Source organism: Mesocricetus auratus, unplaced genomic scaffold, assembly GCF_017639785.1.
Source record: "Mesocricetus auratus isolate SY011 unplaced genomic scaffold, BCM_Maur_2.0 Super-Scaffold_100050, whole genome shotgun sequence".
Taxonomy (NCBI): domain Eukaryota; kingdom Metazoa; phylum Chordata; class Mammalia; order Rodentia; family Cricetidae; genus Mesocricetus; species Mesocricetus auratus.
In genome coordinates, this window is record NW_024429227.1 from 295,895 (window position 1) to 321,120 (window position 25,226).

Here is a 25,226-nt window from a genome sequence, read left to right on the forward strand (position 1 = left end):
TGGCAAGACATTGAATCAGTCTAAAAGAGAAACAGACAAAGCAATGGAAGGGGTTGCCCCCAACTTTAATCCTGGTGCTTGGGAAGAGGAAACAAAAGATTGGGAGTTCAAGGACACCTTGAATTTCACAAGATTGAAACAGTGGGAAAGGGAAACAGCATTCCAGTGCTTTTTCAAGCCTTTACTCCCAGCATTGGGAAGGTGGAGACAAGATTACAAGGTGGGTAGAGACAGGAAATAAGTCCATTGAATCTGATGATTTGTAGAGACAGGATCTCCTCCATTCAGTGTGAGGATTCAGAGAGATAAGGATGCTCTAGTGGCTGCTCTCCTTCCCTGATCACTCAGTTTTCACCCTCAATATCTGCTTCTGTACTTTTCTTAATAAGACTAACTAGGGTGGTGCTTCAGGTGACCAGAAAATTTTTCTTTGCCACTCTTATATTCTTTAAGGCCAGGATGACAGTTGACCTGGTTTACAGGCATTATAGTTTCTTGTTTGGCTCCCTCCTTTGGAAGGTAGCTTGGTGCTTCTTGTACCATTAAAGCTATTCCCCATGGAGCAGTTTACCTTGTTTTGAGACAATTTCTCTGTGAATTTCAACTTTCCTAGATCTTAAACTCAAGAGTTACTCAGTCCATGCCTCCTGAGTACTGTGCTAAAAACTATCATTTACCTGATGAATCATACTTAACTCTGTTTTTATTTTTGTATTAGGTTCTCTGTAGTCATAAATAACCTGGAACTCACACTGGAGAGCAGGATTTTTGACAAATCATAGAGATATATGTGCCTCTCCATCCTGATACCTGAAACTAAAGAGATGTATACTACTCACAGCCCTGTATCATGTCTTGGCAATCACACAAAAGAACTGCACAGGCTACATATCACAAATTTGTGATCATCTGAATCTCTTGTTTTTTGACATTAAAAACTTACATTACACTAACTGAAAACTTTAATTTTAATGGATGAATATAACTCACCAAATACAACATCATAAAATACTTAAACAAAACATTGCTAGTAATGTAAATGAACCAGGTGTGAAATGCCATCTTTCCGCAGCACCATGACCAGCTTCACAGAATTCTGTCAGAACTCCAGAGAAAAACTAACAAAAAAGTTACTTCAATTATTTCTTGACATCTGGGTGGTGCTGGCACAAGCCTTCAATCCCAGTACTCAGGAGTGAGAACAAGCCTGGTGGTCAGAGTTACACAGCAGTCAATACTACAGAGTGAAACTCTTTATCAAAACAAAACCACCCGAAACAAACAAACACATAAAACTAATTGACTCACACATAAAAGAAGAATCCAAGTGTCTGTTAGTTACACCTGATATTAAGCAAGATAACCAGCAGGGTCAGGTGGCATATTTCTTTATTCTCAACACACTAGAAAAGAGGTAGGTGAATATCTGTGGGTTTGAGGTCATCATTTTCTATAAAGGGAGTGCCACTGCAATCAGCCTAATTCTCAGACAAAAACACACTTTAAAGAAAGAAAATAAACAGGTTTATAAAGCAAACAGAGAAAATACAGATTGATATGGTCACATAAAGAAATTCGGAGCAGGGCAGGATGGCATAAGCCATCATTACCAGCAGGTCCAATGCAACCGTAAAAAGACCTTTGGTATTTTTGGCCAGCTGATTCTACAAAGCATCTTGCAGAACAGCCAGTGTTACACAGAAAAATGATCATTCAAAAAATCGGTTTTTTCCATTAAAAACTATTTCACACAAATATATTTATATACATACACAGTGATAGTGAGTTTGTATATGCATACCGTAAACACTGTCCACACTCACCTCCTACCTCTCTACTACCCTAGTCCAAATTTCCAACCAATCTCTCTCTTATTTTCCTGTTTACTCATTTTTAGAAGCCACTGAGATTATCCAGTGCCATGTGTGACACTGTGGCTTTGGAACTATGTGTTGGAATCTGGTGTGATCAACAAGGGAGTACACTTAAGGCATTGAGTCTTCTCCTAATATCCATCCATAGGCAACATTACAGAGGGAATCTGTATGACCCTGTCAGCCTGTCCTTTAGTAGACTGATTGTAGTTTAGTGTGAGTTTGGTGAATGTAAGTGCAGAAGCCTTTGGTTAGTGATTAAGCTATTAGTATGGGGTCTAGAGAAAGGCATATCTAAGCCATTTTTTAAAAATTTACAATAGAAACTGGTTTGCTTCACGTGTGAATTCCAGGTCCCTCTCCCTCTTCTATTTTAAAGTCCCCCCATTAATCCCCCAATCCTCAAATCCCCCAACCCACACTCATTTCTAGAGGGAGGCTGAGGCCCTTAATGGGGTTTACCCATAGTCTGTCATTACATATAAGGCATGGCATAGGCCCTCTCCCAAGGGTTCAGGATGAGAGAGCATCTCTCATTGTGGGGTTGGGCGCCCAAAGTCCATTTGTATGCCAGGGATAAATATTGATCTACTACCCAAGGCCCCATATATTGCCTAGGCCTCCTCACTGACCCCCACATTCAGGGGGTCTGGATCAGTCCCATGCTGAATTCCTAGCCCTCAGTCTTGGGTTCAAGAGCTTCCCCTTGTTCAGATCAGCTGATTATGTGGGTTAAACAAGCCCAGTCTTGACCCCTATGCTCATCAATCCTCACTCTCTGTCACTGGGTTCCTTGCAAACACTGAGTTTAACTCAAGCAATCCTGGAATCTTACAAAGGGACTGGCCACTGACTTCTTTTTTGTTCCTTAGATTAGAAACCAGCCTGCTTCTCATGTCAATCCCAGCTCCCTTTCCATCCCCTCCTCCCCTACCCACAATAAACCCTCAAATCCCGACCAAACCCCTTACCCCCAGAGAGAGTAAGGGCCTCCATATATGATCTCCAATATCTGTCTTATCATCCAGGGCAGGACCTAGGCCCTCACCGAAGTGTCCAGGCTGAGAGAACATGCCTCTATGTGGAATGTGTTCCCAATGTCAGGGAACACATTTGTATGCCAGGGATAAATACTGATCTGCTACTCAAGGCCCCAAAGATAGATGAGGCCTCCTCATGGACATGCAAATTTAGGGCATCTGGATAAATCCCATGATGGCATCTCATTTATCAGTCTGGTGTCCCTAATGTTCCCCTTGTTCAGGTCAGCTGTTTCCGTAGGTTTCACCAGCCCATTCTTGACCCCTTTGCTCAACACTCCTCCCTTTGCAACTGGGTTCCTGGAGTTTGTTCAGTGTTTAGCTGTGGTTGTCTGCTTCTGCTTTCATCAGCCACTGGATGAAGACTTTACGATGACATAAAAGTTAGTTGTCAATCTCATTATATGGAAAGGGCATTTATGATAGCCTCTCCAATGTTCCTTAGATTGCCAAGTGGTATCATCCTTGTAGATGCCTGGAAATCTCACTAGTGCCACATCTCTCCTCAAAACTGCAATGAATCCCTCTATTATGGTATCTCTCATCCTGCTCACTATTCTATCCCTGACTCAAACTTCCTGCTCCCACATGTCTCTCAGAGATCACTGACCTCTTGAGACACCTGTTTTTTCTTGAAATCCAAGTTCCTGAAATGTCTCTTCAAAAGCAATTAGTGAAATATTTGGTTTTGGATTCTCAGGTTTCTGATAGTGTTTGAATGATGACTACTAAATTTAGTGTGGTATTGTTTGGTGTAATCTGAAGCCAGAGAAGGTGTAGTCCCATTGAAGTTAGGTTGCCTGATTTTATCTGAAGTGCTCAGACTCACTGCAGATGCTGGATACAGGGATACAGCATCCTGCTACATCCAGTTCTGCTCTAGGCTGGCAGCAAGCATGTTGTGAGGCGTAAGCAGCCTGTCAGGGCATCCTGACAAATACCTGTGTGGAAGACATCCTAAGATAGTGGGGGGGAGTAGTAGATAGTGGCAAAGTCACTCACCTGTAAACAGAAAGTAGGCAGGGTTTGGACTCTGGATAGGTGTCCAGGAAGACGGTAGAGTGGAAAAAGCTACAGGAGTCTCGGTGATTGCTTTCTGAGATGCCAAGTGATTGGGGACTGTGAAGTTGCACTATGGAGCCAAAGATTTAAGTGTCAAGGGCCAGGGCCCAGATCGAAATTACAGGCCTGCCAGTTGGAGAGTTGCTTGGTGCAGCCCTGGGTGTTGAGGAAAAGGCCAGATACTGGCTGGGACTTGAAAACTACCCACAGTCACAGATTTCAGTTCTGGAGTCATGAAAAAGTCATCATTTAACAGCACAGCAGCAGGAAATTCTGGCCTGGGACACAAGAGTGAACGGACCCAGGGTGCTATTGTTTTCTCTGCAATGAAAATTTTCACAATTTCTGCTATGGGTGTGTAACTCTTATCACAAATTTAAGATTATATTGACTGGAATAATCTTTTAATTCATTATCATTGTCAAAATATTCCCTTAATATAATCTAGTAGAATATTTGTATTTATGTGTTAATGTTTCCAAACAGCACTCTTTGCTTTGGTAGAAAGATCAAAGCTCTTGAAGATTACATTCATACACACTCACTTCCATGTTAAACCACATAAAACAAGGGACTTGGCATTCCAAATCTGTAAATATAATTGAATCCAAAATAGAGTTTTAGTGAGTTACAAAGGTAGGGTTGTACACAGTGTCTTTTCAAAGTGAAATTTGTGATAGCTTGTTTTGAGGTTCTAGCAGGATGGTGCAACTACTTGTATACCCTTGAATAGAGACTGATCCTCCACTATACGGGAAGGTAGTCCTCTTCAACCAAGAGCACAGCTTTGGGAGGGATGCACATGAAGCAGGAAGGGGGGAAGAGGACACCTGCCTAGCCAGCCAGATCAGCCAAATCAACCCTGGAGATTAATGGGCTGACAGATGTCGCAGTCATGCAATCCTCTCCTGAGCCAAGCTCCAACACACAGTTCCAAATCCTCAGTCTCACAAAAGTCCCCAGTTAATCCAGTGGGTCTAAAGTAAAATCAATAGAGAGAAACACAGTGGAGTAGAAAGGTAGGTGGTGACAGCAGGAGTATTTGATGTGTGCCTGCACAAAACATACAGGCAGTATGTGTATACATGCAAAAGTGTGGGTGGGAAACTGGGATGGGAATATGTGTCACCATGTGATGCTATTCAGTTGTAAGAAAAATTGATATCATGATGTTTGCAGCTAAATGTGTAACTCTAAAGAGATCACCTTGAGTGAGACATGTCAGACCCAGATGTCGCAGTATTCTTGGAAAATTTGCCAAAGGGAAATACACTTTAGATGTAATTTTCCAAGAAATACAGATGAAGAGCAAACCAGATGTTCTCACCGACAAATGTGCTCACCGATAAGTGATGTCAACCCTGTTACATCTTTTCTGAATACAAAGCACTGTAAGTAAGCTGCATGACTCCTGAATGTATCTCATCCTAAAGTGCATCCATAGAGAGAATTTGAGAGGGAAAGGTAGGGCTCTGTGTGTCTTTCCCTTTCCTAGATTGATTTAGTGATTGTGGTCTAGTGTGGGGTCAACGCAAGTAAGTACAGTGGGTGGTTACTGATTACAACAGCTGTATGGAGTCTAGAGAAAAGCATGTCTTAGGTAGGCATGGCCACGCCTTTAATCTCAGTACTCTTGACACAGAGGCAGATGGATCTTTGTTAGATCAAGTCCTCACTGGCATATACAAGAATGATACAGTCTAAAAGAGAAAGGGAGCTCAGACCTTTGATCCCTGCAATTAGGATCACAAGCCTTTATTCCCAGGACTAGGGAGGGAGAACAGGATTGATGGCTGGTTGGAGAGAGGAATATAAGTCAGGAGGAGACAGGATCAGTGCAACGTGAGGTTTGGTGGAGATCATTGCAGTCTGAGGATTCCTTGAGACAGTATTGCCCATTTTGACTTACACAGAGATAAAAGCTAGGTGTTGGCCTCTTCATTTTTTAATCTTCAGGCAAGCTTTATTTGTTATATGATAACAAAATATCACTACACATACCTTACTTATTTTCTGCATTTGGTCTTGGCATTTACTTAGGTGTAGGTGGTGACTGTGTGTTGGGTTGTGGTCTAAGCACATTAGTTAGCATCAGCCACAGAAGACAAAAATGTTTTTGAGTTATTAAAATGATAAGGCTACCATCTACTGGTGTCAGCAGTACAGTGAATGATGAACTCAGAAGTTGGCTATTAACATGCGCTGACCACTAACTAATTGAGACACATATCTGAGGGGGTGGAGGCATGGTTTCTCTGTGGTTTCAGAAGCTGTCCTGGAACCAGCTATTGTAGACCAGCATGATCTCAAACTTACAGCACTCTGCCTCCTGAGTGCTGGTATAAATGGCATGCATTATAACTGACCAGCATTTTTCTTTCTGTTTTGATTTTTAGAAACAGGGTTTCTCTGTATGTCTTTGGAGCCTGTTCTGGAACTTGATCTGTAAAACAGACTGGCTTTGAACTCACAGTAATGAGCCTGCCTGTGCCTTTCCTGTGGTGGGATTTAAGGCATGAGTCTTCTTTTCCCCAAGTCATAATTCTCTCCCCAAGTCATAATTGCCATATTTCGTTCTGTCTTATTAGGTTTCTGTTAGAGATGGGTCACAGGCAACATATTTAGTTTGTTTTTGTTGGTGTAAGTTGAAGTCTGAGATTTTCATAGTTAAATTGAGGTGAGGTTACCTGATTCTATCTGAAGGGCTAAGATTCACTCTGTGGGACAGATACCAGGATGCAGAGACCTCTTCCATTCAATTGTGCTTTAAGCAGACAGCAAGCATGTGGATAGGCTGTGTGGAGGCGACCACAGGCATCCTGAAATTAACTGTGTGTCAGGTAATGTGATACAACAGGACAGACTGGTGTGTTGAGGCAGGACCACTCACCTGTAAAGATATATAGCAGAGTGGATAGACTTTAGATGGTTGAAGAGAAAGACTGCAGAGTGGAAGAAGCTATAGAATTCTCAGTAATTGGAGTTTGGGCTTCCAAGTGAGTGAGGAGTGAGACGTTCTACAGTGAAGATAAAGGGTTAAGTGTCACAGACAAAATACAGATAGAACAACCAGGCCTGCAATGTGGGGAATTCTTGGTACAGATCTGAGTTCTGAGGAAAAGGACAGATACCACACACCATCTCAGGTTCCAGGTCAGGAGCTTTGGGAAAATCACCAGTCACCAGTACAGTGGCAGATAATTCTAGCCTGGGACATAAGATGCAAATGTTCAAGGGTGCAATTAGTTTCTCTGCTGTTTATATGGAATCTGGCTCTGAATTTCTGCTGTGGATGTCTTACCATTATGAACAAATTTCACATTATATGAACTGGACTCTTCTTCCCCTTTTATTGATACTCATTGCAAAAATATTCTTATAGAATCATCTAGGAGAATATTTGAATTTATGTGGTGATATTTGCAAACAGTTGTCTTTACTACCACAGAAATGACAAAGCTCTTGATGTATAGAGTCATCCATACTCACTTCCATGTTAAATCACTTCCCTATTCAAACAGTGGCACATAAAATGTAGCGACTAGGCATTCCCAAACAGGAAATGTAATCAAACCCAAAATTAGCATTTTTTGAGTTCCATGGGCATAGGTGTAAACACTGACATTTAAAATTGAAATTTTTACCCACCATTAAGTTTTCATGTGAGAAATATGCACTGTCAATTAAATATAGCATTCTGAAAAGTGTTTTGACATCTTTGTGGCAAACAAGTTTTATCTGATCATTGGTGAGGCAAAGACAGCTAGATCTCAGTGAGATACAGGCTAGCCCTCGCCATACTGAAGCAACCTGGGCTTCAAGGTGAGAACATTTCTCTGAAAAAAAGAAATTTATATTTTCGTGCTGAGTTCTTAATGTTGCATACTTGAGCCTGGAAAAGCACAGTATGCTGTTCTTGAACTAGAGTTCTGGCAGCCTCTAGCTTTTCAGAGGAGAGTGGCCACTGGGGTAACCCATACTGGCTCCTCCATTTTCCCGGTAATGGGAATACCTCCCCCAGTAGCCCCTAGGAAAAACCTAAACCTAGGTTCTTTGGTCTTTGCTGTGGAATAATGGGAAAAGTGCAATCCTGCAGATGTTTTCTGAGACCCCGACCTGGGATGTATCCCATTCCTTTCATGATGTTTTGAGATGTTTCAGAATATTCATTGGTGAACTTCAAACCCATGTTTTTTAATAAGTCTCTACCCCACAGTGAAATTGGTAACTCTAATACATAAGGCTGAAATCTCCCAGAGTGCCCCTCCTGATCTCTCCAAGACAACTGTCAGGCACTGATGTCAGGGGCCTTAGCATAGACTAACCCTTGTAAAGTTTGGGAGGAGAGGTGTATAGGCCAGCCAGGAGGCCAATCTTTGGTGGCTATGATGCTCTTGTCAGTTACAGAATCTAATAAGCCTAGAATTCTCTTACCATCTACTAGTAATTCTAAAGTTGGGCGCTGGTCGAGATCTAGGGCAAGGAAGGTCAAGTTTGATCCCGTGGAACCAAAATCTCCTTCTCCCCTCTCCCTGGTTTGAGCTGGAAATTTATCATGTAGGCTTGGCAGAAGCAGGAGTTGTGCTATCCTGTCTCCAGGAGACATGGCTGTAATCCCTTCAGGGAATTCTACCATAATCTTTACCGCACCAGTGTAATCAGGATCTATCACTCCTGGATGCACTTGTAGCCCTTTTACGGTTGCAGATGATGTTCCTAGCAGCAGGCTCACTGTACCAGGCTCAAGGGGTCCTTTAAAGTCAGTGTCTACAAGTTGGACCCCCATCCTGGGCGCTAATACGAGTCTGGTGGTGGAGCATAAGTCCAGCCCCTCAGAGCCTGAAGTGGCTCTCCTCAGTCACTCAGATGTCAAAGAGAGGGCCAAGTTTCCGGGTTCTGCTCTTGGGCTTGATTCTCCATGGCCCCATATATTTGCGGGCCCTGGATTCATGGGCCCCACTATCTGTTGTTTGGACGAGCTCCTCCATATCCCTGAGCAAAAGGTTGTATGTTAATGTCTTTCACTCATCTACAGGCACTAGCCCAATGATTTCCTTTCTTGCATCCAGGGCACAACCCCAGCTTAGGCCACTGGGTGGAGCCACTGCCTCTTTTACTACTTTCTCTTTCAGAGCATTGCCTTTTAATGTGTCCTTGTTTGCCACAGTTGAAACAGGCCCCTGCATTTTTTCCTTTCTTAGTTAGCTGCATCACCGCAGCTGCTAGGCCTGCATTGGTCAGTGGAATTCCTAACTCTCTACAGACCTTCATCCAGACTTCAAGGCCTTTACCTTTATATGAGGTTATAGCAGCCTTACACTCCTTTGTGCACTGTTCATAAACCAACTGCTTAATCAATGGCATGGCAGTTTCTGGATCTCCAAACACTCTTCCTACAGCTTCTACCATTCTAGCCACAAAATCTGAGAAGGGTTCCATAGGGCCTTGTAATATCTTTGTAAGGTTTCCACTGACTTCTCCTCTATATGGGGAGAGACCTCCAAGCCCTAATGGCTATTTGGTTAACCTGATCATACACTTGAGGGGGATATCGTGTTTGTTGTTGCGCAAAATATCCCTGACCAAGTAACATGTCTACATACCAGGCAGGGTTACCAGCCATGTGGTTAGCCGTAACTTGATCATTAGCAAATTCAATTTGGAAAGCTCTCCAATCAAAATATTGTCCTGGCGATAGACAAGCTCTTAACAAATTCATCCCATCGCCAGATGTCATGCAGCAGCAATTAAGTGCTTCCACCTGGGCAATTGTAAACTATCATATCGTCTGCAAACAGTGAAAGTTTGACCTCTTCCTTCCCAATTTGTATCCCCTTGATCCCCCTTTGTTTTCGTATGGCAATAGCTAGAACTTCAAGTACCATGTTGAAAAGGTATGGAGAGAGTGGTCAGCCTTGTTTTGTTCCTGATTTTAGAGGAATTGCGTTGAGGTTCTGTCCATTTAGTTTGATGTTGGCTGTTGGTTTACTGTATATAGCTTTTATTATGTTTAAGTATGTCCCTGTTATCCCAGATCTCTCCAAGACCTTTATCATGAAGGGGTGTTGTATTTTGTCAAAGGCTTTTTCAGCATCTAGTGAGATGATCATGTGATTTTTGTTTTTCAGCTTGTTTATATGGTGAATTACGTTGATAGATTTTCGTATGTTGAACCATCCCTGCATCCCTGGGATGAAACCTACTTGATCGTGGTGAATGATTGTTTTGATGTGTTCTTGGATCCGATTTGCCAGTATTTTATTGAGTATTTTTGCATCAATGTTCATGAGGGATATTGGTCTGAAGTTCTCTTTCTTAGTTGTATCTTTGTGTGGCTTGGGGTCAAGGTTATTGAAGCCTCGTAGAAAGAGTTTGGCAAAGACCCTTCTGCTTCTATTGTGTGGAACACTTTGAGAAGAATTGGTATAAGCTGTTCTTTGAATTTCTGGTAGAATTCTGCACTGAGGCCATCTGGACCTGGCCTTTTTTTGGTTGGGAGACTTTTGATGACAGCTTCTATTTCCATAGGGGTTATAGGAGTGTTTAAATTGCTAATCTGTTCTTGATTTAGTTTTGGCATATGATAGCTGTCCAGGAAGTCATCCATTTCCTTTAAATTTTCGAATTTTGTGGAGTACAGGTTTTCAAAGTATGGCCTAATGATTCTCTGGATTTCCTCAGAGTCTGTTGTTATGTCCTCCTTTTCATTTGTGATTTTGTTAATTTGCGTGTTCACTCTCTGCTGTTTGGTAAGTTTGGACAAAGGTTTGTCTATCTTGTTGATTTTCTCAAAGAACCAACTCTTTGTTGCATTGATTCTTTGTATTGTTTTCCTGGTTTCTACTTGATTGATTTCAGCCCTCAATTTGATTATTTCCTGGTGTCTACTCCTCCTGGGGAGTTTGCTTCTTTGTGTTCTAGAGCTTTCAGCTGTGATGTTAATTCTCTGGTATAACTGTTCTCCTGTTTCTTCATGTGAGCACTTAGTGCTTTGAACATCCCCGTAGCACTGCTTTCAAAGTGTCCCATAGTTTTGGGTATGTTGTGTCTTCATTCTCATTGAATTCAAGGAAGTCTTTAATTTCTTTTTTTTCCTCTTTGACCCAGGGATGGTTCAGTTGAGCATTATTCAATTTCCATGAGTTTGTAGGTATTCTGCAATTTGTGTTGTTGTTAAATTCTAATTTTAAAGCATGGTGGTCAGATAAGATGCATGGAGTTATTCCAATTTTTTTGTAGCTGCTGAGGTTTGATATGTTGCCAAGTATGTGGTCGATTTTTGAGAAGGTTCCATGTGGTGCTGAGAAGAAGGTATATTCTTTTTTATGTGGATGAAATGTTCTATAGATATCTGTTAATCCCAGTTGGGTCATTACTTCTATTAGACGCTTTGTTGAGTTTCTGTCTGGTATACCTGTCTAGTGGTGAGAGTCGTGTGTTGAAATCTCCCACTATAACTGTGTGGGGCTTTAGATGAGATTTAAGTTCTAATAATGTTTCTTTAACGAATGTGGATGCCTTTGTATTTGGGGCATAGATGTTCAGGATAGACACTTCATCTTGGTGGGTTTCACCTGTGATGAGTATGTAATGACCTCCTTCATCTCTTTTGATTGATTTTATTTTAAAGTCTAGTTTGTTAGATATTAGGATTGCTACCCCTGCTTGTTTCTTGGGTCCATTTGATTGAAAAATATTTCCCAACCATTAACTCTCAGGTAATGTCTGTCTTTGAGGGTGAGGTGTGTTTCATGTATGCAGCAGAAGGAAGGGTTCTGTCTTCGAATCCATTCTGCTAGTCTGTGTCTTTTTATGGGTGAGCTAAGGTCATTAATATTGAGGGATATTAATGACCATTGATTGCTCATCCTTCTTCGATTTGCGATGGTTGTTGTTGGTGGAATTATGTGTGGAATTTCACCCCTTTGTTCTTTTGGCTGTTGGTAGAGAGGGATTCTCTAATGCTTATGTTTTTCTGGTTGTAGTTAGCTTCCTTGGGTTGGAGTTTTCCTTCCAAAATTTTCTGTAGGGCTGGGTTAGTGGACACATATTGCTTGAATCTCGTTTTGTCATGGAATATCTTGTTTTCTCCGTCTATAGTGATTGAGAGCTTTGCCGGGTAAAGTAGTCTGGGCTGGCACCCATGGTCTCTTAGTGTAGGTAGAATATCTATCCAGGACCTTCTGGCTTTCAGCGTTTCCATGGAGAAATCAGGTGTAATTCTGATAGGTCTGCCTTTATATGTTACTTGACCTTTTTCCTTAGCTGCTCTTAATATTCTTTCTATATTCTGTATCTTTGGGGTCTTGATTATTATGTGGCGAGGGGATTTTTTTGTGGTCCACTCTATTTGGTGTTCTGTAGGCTTCTTGTACCTTCATTGGTATGTCTTTCTTAAGGTTGGGAAAGTTTTCTTCTATGATTTTGTTGAATATGCCTTCTGGCCCTTTGAGGTGGATTTCTTCTCCTTCTTCTATACCTATTATTCTTAGGTTTGGTCTTTTCATGGTGTCCCATATTTCCTGGATGTTTTGTGTTAAGGATTTGTTGGATTTAAGGTTTTCTTTGGTTGATAAATCCATTTCTCCTCATGTATCTTCAACACTTGAGATTCTCTCTCCCATCTCTTCTATTCTGTTGGTAATGCTTGTATTGGTAGTGCCTGACTGTTTGTCCAGCTTTTCTATTTTCTGCCTTTCTTCAAATTGTGTTTTTTTAATGTCTCTATTTCAGTTTTCAACCCTTGCAGTGTTTGCATTGCTTCTTGCAATTTTCTGTTTATCTTTTCGTCTGATTGTTGCCTTTTATGAATTTTTTGGTTTGTTCTTTTTTCCATTTCTTGCATTTTTTGGTTTGCTTTTTGTTCCATTTCTCGCATTTTGTGCTTTGTTTCTTCTTCCATTTCCTGCCTTTTTTGGTTTGTTTCTTCTTCCATTTTTTCATTTTTTGCTTTGTTTTTTCTACCATTTCTTGCATTTTTTGCTTTGTTTCTTCTTCCATTTCCTGCCTTTTTTGGTATGTTTCTTCTTCCAATTCTTGCATTTTTTGCTTTGTGTTTTCTTCCATTTCTTGCATTTTTTGCTTCATTTCTTCTTCCATTTCCTGCCTTTTTTTGGTTTGTTTTTTCTTCCAATTCTTGCATTTTTTGGTTTGTTTTTTCTTCCATTTCTTGCATTTTTTGGTTTGTTTTTTCTTTCATTTCTTTGAGGGATTTTCCAATATCCTCTTTTAGGGCCTCTATCATTTTCATGAAAGTGCTTTTAAGGTCGTTCTCTTCTGCTTCGTTCGCATTGGAATGTTGGGGTATTGCTGGTGTGGAGTCTCTAGAATCTGGCGATGTCATATTTGTTTTTCTGTTGCTGACTGTGGTTTTGTATTGTCTCTTTCCCATCTCTTCTTCTAGTGGGTGCAGAAAGAGCCCCTTACTGGTCTGGGGATCAGAGTTCCCTTTTGGTGGGTGCTAGCATGTCCAATAATCTGGTGGTTCTTCTATTCCTTGTCCAAATGCTGGTCCTGTGGGTGGAGAAGAAGAACAGGAATCTGGGGTGCTTATCCTTTTACCTGGTCCCCTGGACCCTATGCTGGGTCCTTTTGTACTTGATCCAGAACAGCTACTCCCCTGATCTCCCTAGGTCCTCTGGTTTCCTGGTTTCTTTGGTGGGAGAGAAGACCTGGGGTCTAGGTGCTGGGCTCCTGCCGGGATTGGGAGCTCTGTGCAGTTCCCAGGCGATCTGCAGGCACTGGAACACAGGCCGGGAAGCCGGCCTGTTTACCTGATGCTGCTGGTGGAACAGCTACTTCCCTGGACTCCCAGCCTCCTCTTCTTTCCTGGTCTCGTTGGTGGAAGGGAAGATCTGGAGTCTGGGGTGCTTGGCTCCCGCCGGGATTGGGAGCTCTGTGCAGTTCCCAGGCGATCCGCCGGCACTGGAACACAGGCCGGGAAGCTGGCCTGTTTACCTGATGCTGCCGGTGGAACAGCTGCTCGGGCTTTGACTATTTTAAATTCAAGTTGCTCATGATATCTCTGTTGGTTACCATCCTGGAAAACTGGATAAGCCAGTGGCCGGGTAATCTGAAAGTCGGCACACACGGTGTGCCACCCTTCCGGGCAGAAAGTATTGCAACCAGGAACTTGTAGTTCCTCTGCTGAACAGTAGGGTGGAGGAGTGGTAGGGTGGTGCCCTTGCTTTGCAGTCACCATTTCAGTGTGCTGCGTCTCTGGCGTTCTTAAAGAATGTTTTCCCATTAGCTTGACAATCTCTTCCTCCTCATCCTCCACAAGGTCCTTCTCTGTTTCTGAATCTTCCCCCAATTCTTCTAATTCTTTCCTCAGCTCCCGTAAGGAGGGATAGATTTGTTTCTTTTTCCCTTTCTGTTTCTCCTTCCTAAACTTGCCTTCTGATTGTTCTGATCTTTCTTCCTGGAGCATCTCGAGGGCAACCTCTCCTTTCTCTATAGCCTTTTTGTTCTCCTCTTGATCCTCCATACAAGTGCATATCAGCCACTATACTGGCCCAACGCATGGTTTCAGCGTTCCTTCTTTCCAAGCAAACTCCAGGTCTTTTACCAACTTATCCTAGCTAGCCACAGAGAGGTTCCCTGAAACTGCGAACCAGGGTGCAATGGCATCTCATTCATTCAAAAACCTCTGCAATGTGGCTTTGCTTAAGTTTAATTTTTTATAAAGAAGCAGGTCTTGATGAGCCAGAAAAATTGGGTGTGATTGTGACAATCCCATTATGCCTTTTAAAAGTCTACTCTTTTAGTTGGTGCGCTCCGAAGGTGTGCAAGTTGGATAACAGCACCAAAAGACAAGAGCCCACACTACAATGTTAAACATTAGCCAAGTTATCACCACAAAAGCGGGGTCCATTTACTTTACTCTCACTCTGCAAGCTAAAGCAGATGCGAGGTCTTTTACTTTCAGTTCGCCTTAGCTGTGAACTGTCTTGCTCCTAACCGGAGACCTTATTACTCCTAACCAGAGACATCATTGCCTCTTTACCGAGGTCCTTATTGCCTCTTTACCGAGGTCCTTATTGTCCGGCTTATCTCAGGAACTTACCGGTACTGCCGCAACTGTGAGAATTTCTGACGTCCCCGAACGGGCCACCACTTTGTCGCGACCACCCTCAACCAGCAAGAATGATGCGGCTACGAGGAATCTTCTTCTCACAGTTTATTCGAGAAACTTAATATACTCAGTGATAGCTAATCAACTACACCCAGGTGGCATGCTGCTGGAATGCAGAAACTGGTGCCATCTATAGGCGCAGTACTCTGCAACACCCAACATTAAATCACTTCCCTATTCAAACAGTGGCACATATAAGGAGGGACTAGGAATTCCCAAACAGTAAATGTAATCAAATCCAAAATTAGCGTTTTTTTATTTTCATGGGGATAGTTGTAAACACTGACATTTAAAATTGAAATTTTTACCCATAATTCATTTTTCATGTGAGAAATAGTCACTGTCAATTAAATATAGCATCCTAAATAGTGTTTTGACAGCTTTGTGGCAAACAATTTTTATCTCATCATTGGTGAGGCAAAGACAGCTGGATCTCAGTGAGACACAGGCTAGCACTTCACCATACTGAGTTCTACAGCAACCTGGGCTTCATGTTGAGAACATTTCTCTGAAAAAAAAAGAAATTTTTATTTTTGTGCTGAGTTCTTAATGTGGCACTCTTGAGCCTGGGAAAGCACAGTATGCTGTTTCATGGTACCAGTTCACAGTATTTTCCCAGTTAGAAAAGGAGTAATTAACCAGGTGGTATTGGCAATCTTCTTTAATCCAATTTTTCAGTATTTACCCTGATATCTGATTCCAGGTTAATTAACACGAATTAGAATTCTGGAGAACAGGCTGCAGGAATTTGCTACCGCCATGGCCGACATATTGCATTTGTCTTTGGAGGACATCATTAAGCTGAACCTGAGCAAGTGAGGAGGTCGAAGTGCAGGCCAGGGCTGCAGCAGGACTTGCTGCCAGGGCTGCCTTGGCTGTGCCATGCAGGCCTCTCTGCTGATGAATTGAGGCAGTGGGCCTCTGAGGAACCAGCCCGCCATTTCTGGAAGCACTCCAGGCGGCAGCAGGAGCCAACTGGCTCCCTAGAGTAGGCCTAAACAACTTCCAGACAAGTGGCAACACGACCTATTCAACAGAGGCTTCAGCGGTGGAGCCGGCATGGAGAAGGGTGGACAGCTGTTGGTGTCAAACCTTGAATTCGGGATGTCAGATGTGGATATTCAGCAACTCTTCTCAGAGTTTGGAACACTGAAGATGGCAGCTGTGCACTACAATCACTCCAGACGAAGTTTAGGGACAACAGATGTGCACACTGAACGGAAGGCAGATGCCCTGAAGGCTATGAAATAGGACAATGGTGCCCTTTATATGCCCACCCCATGAACTTTCAGCTGGTCACATTACAGATTGACAAGCCAGAAACACCTGCACAGAGATTGAACAAAGGTGACATGCGGAGAAACCATAGCTCTGGGGGTTTTGGGTGTGGCCGCACCCGGAGAGGGAGAAAAAGAGGTACCAGCAGGAACTCAAAGCAACAATTTTCTGTGGAGCAGTTGGATACACAGCTGGATGAGTACAATGCACAGATGGACACCAGTTAAACAGCCGAGCAAATCCAGAGAAGAAACAGGACCCAGAAGCTTCATCTGTGATCCCTAGAGGGAGGGTTGGCAACTGGACTGTGCAGACAATGGTGGATTTCTTTTTCATTTCTCTCTTCTACTCTCTCTCTTTCTCTCTCTCCCCTTCTGTTTTTCAGTAGGGTATAAAAACTCATGTAATTGTTTTTTTTTAATTCTGAAACATACCTGTTTGGCAACGAGTTATTTTGGTGATAGAGTTTACTGGTTGCTGTTGTGGAGAAGGTGACATTTCAACATTTGCCATAATAAACTAGAATTGTATGTAAGAAATCAAAACAAAACAGAATTCTGGCAACAAAAACTGTTGTGTTTTATTCTGTTGTGTGCTGATACCTACTGGTGTGACTGTGGACTTCCCACAGGGAGAGGGTCAATACCTACAGCCTGACAGGGAGATTTGTACAGAGCAAGGATGTTACAGAGTTGCAGCAGTCTGCTTTTGTGGGCGAGAATTGTTTGCTTGAAGTCTCCCTTGCTCCTCCTCAGGTTTTCTTGGAAAATTACTTGTTAAGTGTATTTCTTTCTGGTGAATTATCATTAAATTTGGTCTATGTTAAATTCAATAATTCATTTTATGTGCTACTGTGATCCCAATCATTCAGTTCCATTTCTGCTCCTGAGTTTTGACTGGGAATGATTGGAAGTGGTGTACAAATTACATTCACTTAAGATACATTCTAGGTATTTTCAGTGTTATAACTATGGATGACAATTGGAGATTCATGTGTAGAATCCTGTATCTTTATCTACTTGAGTACAGTTCTGCATTAACAATCCAGGTGTTTTCTTTCTGAATGATCTCTTTCATATGTTGAAGGAAACTCCAATACCCACCACAGATGTGGCTAGTATCCCAGATGTTACTCAGTATCCACAGTCAACATCAGCCTATCTCTATCAATGGATACAATAGGTTCTGGATACAGGGGAGGATTCAAAGTCTTGGAGTTACATAATGACCTAACAATACCTCACAAACTTTACCAAAGGCAACAAATAGAGAAAAAACTCACTCACAAAATATCCCCACCAAAAAGCAAATCAAAAGCATACAAGAATCAACAGTCAATGGTCATTAATATCCCTCTATATCAATGGTATTAACTCACCTATATAAAGACACAGACTAAAAGAAAGGAGTGAAAGACAAAATGCATCTTTCTCCTGCATGCAAGAAACAGACCTCACCTTCAAGAACAGACATTACCTCAGAGTTAAAGGTTGCGAAAAGATTTTCCAAGCAAATGGCCCTAAGAAACATGCTGGTATAAATATCCTAACATGTAGCAAATTAGACTACAAAATAAAATAATTAAAAGAGATAAAGAAGGGTATTTCATATTCATCAGAGGAAAAGTCCATCAAGATAAAGTGTCACTAATCAACATTTTTGCTCCAAATATAAAGTCACCGACAGTTGTTAAGGAAACATTACTAAAACTCAAATCACACATTAAAGCACACATACTTATAGTGGGAGAATGCATAAACATTATTAAAAAACCACTCTCACCACTGGATGACACTACCAGACAGAAACTTAACAAATAAACAAAGGAAATAACAGAAGGTGTTACACAATTAGGTTTAACAGACATGAATAAAATTTCCCATCAAAACACAAAGGAATATATATCCTTCTCAGCACTACATAGAGCCTACTCAAAAACAGAACACATGCTCAGCAATAAAGCAAACTTCAACAGATCCAAAAAATTGGAAAACCACCCTGAATCTTATCAGACCATCACAGCTGAAAATTAGAATTCAGCAACAAATAAAATTTCAGAAACCATACAAGCTCATGGAAATTGAACAATGCTCAACTACATCACAACTGGGCAAAGAAAGAAAGAAAGAAATCAACCAAAGACTTCCTAGAATTCAATGAAAATAAAGGCACAACATACCCACATCTATGGGACTCTCTGAAAGCAGTGCTGAGGGGAAAGTTCATAGTATTAAGGGCCATATGAAGAAACTGGAGAACACCCGAAAGCTCTAGAACAAAATGAAGCAAACTCAACCAGAAGTATTAGATGCCAGGAAATAATATAATATGCAGTTGAAATCAATAAAATTGAAACAAAGAAAACAATACATAGAATCTATGAAACCAAGAGCTGTCTCTTTGAGAAAAATCAAGAAGATAGACAAAACATTAACCAACCTAAGCAAAAGGGAGAACATGCAAATTAAGAAAATCAGAAATGAAAATGGGGACATAAGAACAGCCACAAGGGAAATCCAGAGACTAATGACCTCATGCTTTGCACATCTATACTAAAAAATGGGAAAATTTAAAGGAAATGGACAATTTTATGGTAGATATCGCATACCTAAATTAAATCAAGAATAGGTAAGCAATTTATATACACCTATAAACCCTAATGAAATAGAAGCAGTCATCAAAATTTCCCAACCAAAAAAGCCCAGTCCCAGATGGTTTCAGTACACAATTGTACCACAAATTCAAAGAAGAAATCCTGAAACTGTACAAATTATACAAACCAGTACTCCTCAAACTGTTCCACACAATAGAAGCAGAAGGGTCATTGCCAAACTCTTTTTACTGGGCTATAATTAACTTTTGCACACAAGTCACACAAAGCACAATTAAGAAAGTGAACCACAGGCCAATATTTCTTATGAACACTGATGCAAATATATTCAAGAAAATACTGGACAATCAAATTAAACAACACATCAGAAAAATTATCACCATGATCAAGTAGGCTTTATCCCTGGGAGGAAGGGATGGTTAAACATATGAAAATTCATCAATGAATGCACCATATATATAAACAGAAAAAGAAAAACCAAATGATCATCTCAGTAGAGGCTAAACAATCTGTCACAAAATCTAACACCCCTTCATGATAAAAGTCTTGGAGACATCAGGAATAACGGAAACATATGTAAACATTATAAAAATCATATAGTGTAAACCCATAGCCAACATCAAACTAAATGGAGAGAAACTCAATGTGATTCCTCTAAAATCAGGAATAAGACAAGGCTTTAAACTCTCTCCATTTGTGTTCAATATTATGCTCAAAGTACTAGTAGAGCAATAAGACAACAAAATGAGATCAAGAGGCTAGAAATTGGAAAGTAAGAAGTCAAACTTCCACTATTTGCAGATGATATGATAGTTTACATAAGTGATCCAAAAAACTTTACCAGGGAACTCCTACAGCTGATAAACACCTTCAGCAAGAGATCAGTAGCTATACTAAGTATAGAATTAATGGTCTGAGAAAGTAATCACCATTTACAATAGCCAAAAACAACATGAACTATATTGGGAGTAATGCTAACCAAACAAGTGAAAGAAATTAAAAAGATACCAGAAACAGAAAAATCTCCCTTGGTCCTTCTGAAAATGAGAAGCTTCTGTAAGGCAAAGGTCACAGTCAGCCTGATAAAATGGTACCCACACAATGGGAAAAGATGTTAACCAACTCCACATCTGACAGAGGGCTGATTTCCCAAATGTACAATTAACTCAAGATGCTAGCCAGCAAAACACCAAACAATCGAATTAAAAGAAGATGTATAGAACTAAATAGAAATTTTTCAATAGACAAATCTAAAATGATTGAAATAAACTTAAGATAGTGCTCAACATCCTTAGTCATCAGGGATATGCAACTCAAAATATCTGAGATACTATCTTACAGTGACCACAATGACTAAAATCAAACATACTAAAGACAGTCTATGTTGGAGAGGATGAGGAGAAAGGCAAACACTCTTCCATTGTTGATGGGAGTACAAATATGTATGACCACTTTGGAAATCAGTATATTGGTTTCTCAGGAAAATGGGAATGACACTACCTTAAGATACAGCAATTCAAATCCTGGCATATACCTAAAATATGCACACACATAAAACAAGGACATATATCCAACTATTTTGGAAGTAGCATTGCTTTTAACAGCCAGAACTTGGAAGCAACCAAATGCCCCACAACTAAAGAATGGATGGAGAAAATGTGGTACATTTACATAATTGAGTATAACTCATTGGAAAAAAATCAATGAAATCTTGAAATTCACAGACAAGTGGATGGAACTGAAAGAAAATATCCTGAGTGAGGTAACCCAATCACAGAGAGCAGTTTATATACTAACTCATACATGGATATTAGGCATAAAACAAAGGTATACCAGCCTACAATCCACACAACCAAAGAAACTAGGAAACAAGAAGGGCCACAAAGGAAGAAAGCACGGTTAACCCCAAACAAACGGAGTGGGAAAAGAACCTCTGATCAAATTGGGAGCACAGCGGAGGTGGGGAGGAGGGAAGAGGAAAGAGGAGAGTGGGAGAAGGGTAGGGGGAAGAAGTACAGGAGGGATCAATCGAACTGGGAAAGTGGAGGAATACTGGAGGGCAAAGAGGAGAAGCCTTGAGGGTGCAAGTATACACTTGGAGAGAGGACAGTCACTCAGAAAATTTTCGGGGATCCAAATGGATGTCCCCCAATAACAACCTAGTCAGTTGTGGAATGGCAGCCTTTGATGCCCTTCCCCATAATGAGATTGGTTACTATGTTGGTTACCATTCCTAGAGCCTTTATCCAGTAGGTGATCAAAGAAGATGCAGGCACCCACAGCTAAATAATCAGTTATACTCCTGAAATCCGGTTGTGGAGAGGGAGGAGGGATGAGCAAAGGGAACAAGACCATGCTGATGAAACTCACAGAAACAGGTGACTTGACCTAGAGAGAGCTGGGGAACCAGCTTTGGACTGAACTAAGCCCTCTGAATGTGAGTGCCAGCTAGGAGTCCGGGGAACTCTATAGTACCTCTAAGAATGGAGCCAATGTGTATTCCTAGTGCACAAATGGACTTTGGGTTCCCATTCCATCGGAGGGATACTATTACAGCCCAGATACATGAAAGAGGGCCTATGTCCTCCCCTAAATGATGTAAACAGACTTTGATTATTCCCCATGGAGAGCCTCACTATGCTTGGGGAATGGGTGGGGAATTGTTTGGGAGAGGGGTGGGAGGGCATAGAAGGATGGGAGGAAGAGGGAATGAAGGTATTGGTGTGTAAAACAAGGTACAACCCAGAGATACTCACTGGTCTCATTAATGGGGATGATAGAATCAGAATCTGGTAAAACAACTGAGGGAAGGAGGAGAGCTGACACTACATGGGCTCTCCCATAAGTATACATTGGACTCAGTGTCTGGAGAAGTAATTAAGTGGTACACTGGTGTAGGAGAACTGACAACTAACTGTCTCTGGAACATGGAATTCACAAAATCAGAGGCCATGTGAAGGATGGGAATCCTTTCCTCCTTTCCATGATAGTTCTCTAACCTTCTTCCTCTGCTGCTTCTGCTCTATAGATCTTTTTGTTGTTGATCAACTCACAGGCCTGATCAATTTTGGAGAAAATGGATGCCTGTTCTAATCTATTACTCAATGGGAAGAGTTGAGGAGGAGAGTTCACAAGTGATGATCTCTGACATGTGGAGAAAAAGGACTCTGAGTGTGGGACAATATTTGAATGGCTGAATACAGGAGGAGTACTGACACCTGATGCTCTCTCACATATAGAATCCAAGCTGACCAATTCTGGCAGAGGGACACAATTTTTGGGGTGTACACACCTACCAGGTGATTGGTGACCATGTTCCTGAGGTAGTAATTTGCTCTTTGCCTATTCTGACTCTCTCTACCTGAACTCTTCTGGAAGCATTTCTTCTCAACTTGTTATCAAAAATGGGGACATTGGGTTCATGGAGTGAGAAATAACTTTAGGGGATAAGTGGAGGAGCACAGCTGATCCTTGAATGGCTCTGCAAAGAGAATCTGTAGTGGATGATGTGTCAGGGGGGACAGTACACATCGGGGATCAGACATATCCTGATAGCCACAGCCAGAATTCACAAGCAGTTCTTGGAAATTATTTGGATTCATTCTAGCATGCCTGTTCTTGAACAAGATCCATAGCAACAAGCAAAAGAGATCAGGAGTGTCTGAGTGCCCCAAATATTTCCCAAATCTGAAGATGCTGGAAGAAATGCTATGACTTTGCTCTCAATCCATGACCTATTACAGATTTCTAAGATGAAGGGATTAAAGAAGGATGAAGACAATATGAGCTGTCTAGTCAAAAGCTACAGTGAGAGATTGACCATCAAATAGGTCTTTGTGGGGACTACACCTGTCATCCACTGTGTGCAGATCATCATGGAGAGAGGCCTGCAGGCTGGGATGAGACTGTGAATGGATCCCACAATGGATGTACTGGGAGAATGGGATTTTATATTGTCTGAAACAAAGAAAGATGTGAGATCTTCAGAATGGATTGATGCAGAAATAGCTTTCAAGAATTCACTTGACTTTGGAAAGAGTTAAAAAAAAAGATGCCCGGATGGCATATCAGGATCCCAGCCTGACAGTTATTCAGCCCACCCAGATACTGCCATCTTCCAAGTCCCATTCTCCACCCACATAACAGGGAAGGCAATGGTCTAGCCTACCTAGAGTTTGCCAAAGTCTCAATACTAGGATGGCCTCCATCCATGCAAGAGGAAAGCCACCAGGGTATTGGACCCGCTTCCACCCACTGAAAAGGATCTGCGGTCACATACCACATCCTGTGGGTGCAGAAGAGACTCCTTCTGCTCCCACAGGAAGACAATATAAAAACACATCCACCAACAGAATAAAAAATATGACACTACCAGAAACTAGAGAATCTACACAAGACCTGAACAGCCCATTGTAGAGGAAGCTGATGAGAAAGTCCTTAAAAACAACTTCATGAAAATGATACAGGCCCTCAAAGAGGATATAAGAAAATTCCTTAAAGACATGGAAGAAAACACAAACCAAAAAATAAAAGAAGTAGAGGAAAAAACAATCCAATAAATTCAAGAATTGCAATAAGTGGAGGAAAAAATAATCCAAAAAATGCAACAAATGCAAGAAAGAGTGGAAGAGACAAAGCAAAAATTACAAGAAACAATTCAAAAAGTGCAAGTGATGAAAGCTGTAAGAGAGACAATAAATAAAACACAGTCTGAAGGAATGCTGGAAATAGAAAAGCTGGGCAAATGGCCAGTACTACAGATACAAGCATAACTAACAGAATAAAAGAAATGGAAGACAAAATCGACCAAAGAGAATCTTAAGTCCAATAAATCCCTAAAACAAAATATACAGGAAATATGGGACACCGTGAAAAGATCAAACCTAAGAATAATAGATATAGAAGATGAAGAAAACCAACTCAAAAGAGCAGAAAACATATTCAACAAAATCAAAGAAGAAAACTTTCCCAATTACAGAAATATATGACAAAGAATGTACAAGAAGCCTACAGATCACCAAATAGAGTGGTCCCCAAAAGGAAGTCGCCTGCACACGTAATAGTAAAAACCCAGAACATAAAGAATTAAGGTAGAATGTTAAGACAAGTAAAGGAAAAAGGTCAAGTAATGTACAAACTATCAGAATCACACCTGAGTTATCCATGGAAACTCTGAAATCCAGAATTCCCTGGATAGTTATTCTTCCAACTCTAAGAAAGAACCGATGCCAGACCAGACTGTGATAGCCAGCAAATCTTTCAATCACTATAAATGGAGAAAACAATATATTCCATGAAGAAAACCAGATTTAGAAAATATGTATCCACTAACCCAACCCTACAGAAAGTTCTGGTAGGGAAACTCCAACCCAAGGAAGTTAACTACAGCCAGAAAACAGGAAATAAATAATCCCACCTTACCAATAGCCAAAAGAAAAAAGAGGTGGAAATCCAAATATAATTCCACCACAAGCACCTGTTGCAAAACAAACAAGAATGAGCAATCAATGGTAATTAATATACCCCAATATTAATGGTCATAACTTGCCCACAAAGAGATATAGGCTAAAGGAATGGATTCAAGGACAGAACCCATCCTTCTTCTTCATACAAGAAACACAACTCAGCTTCAAAGAGAGATATTACCTCAGATTTGAGGGTTGGGAAAAAGATTTTCCAATCAAGTTAGAATTTAAAATAAAATCATTCAAAAGGGATGAAGGAGGGCATTTCCTACTCATCACAGGAGAAATCCACCATGATGAAGTATCAAGTTTGAGCATCTATGATTCAAATACAAAGGCACACACATTCATAAAAGAAACATTACTAAAACTCAAATTGCATATAAAGCAGCACACACTTATAAAGGAAGACTTAAACACCCCACTCTCACCACTAGACAGGAAAACAAGACAGAAACTTAACAAAGAACCAAAGAACGAATAGAAGTTATGAGCCAATTGATGTAATACACACACACACACACACACACACACACACATACATACATATATATATATATATATATATATATATATAATTCCACCCAAATAAAAGATAATATACTTCCTTCTCAGCACCACATGGAACTTTCTGAAAAATCAACCACATACTTGGCAACATATCAAACCTCAACAGGTACAAAAATATTGGGATAACTCCATGTGTCTTATCAGACCACCATGCATTAAAATTAGAATTCAACAGCACACATTGCAGAAATC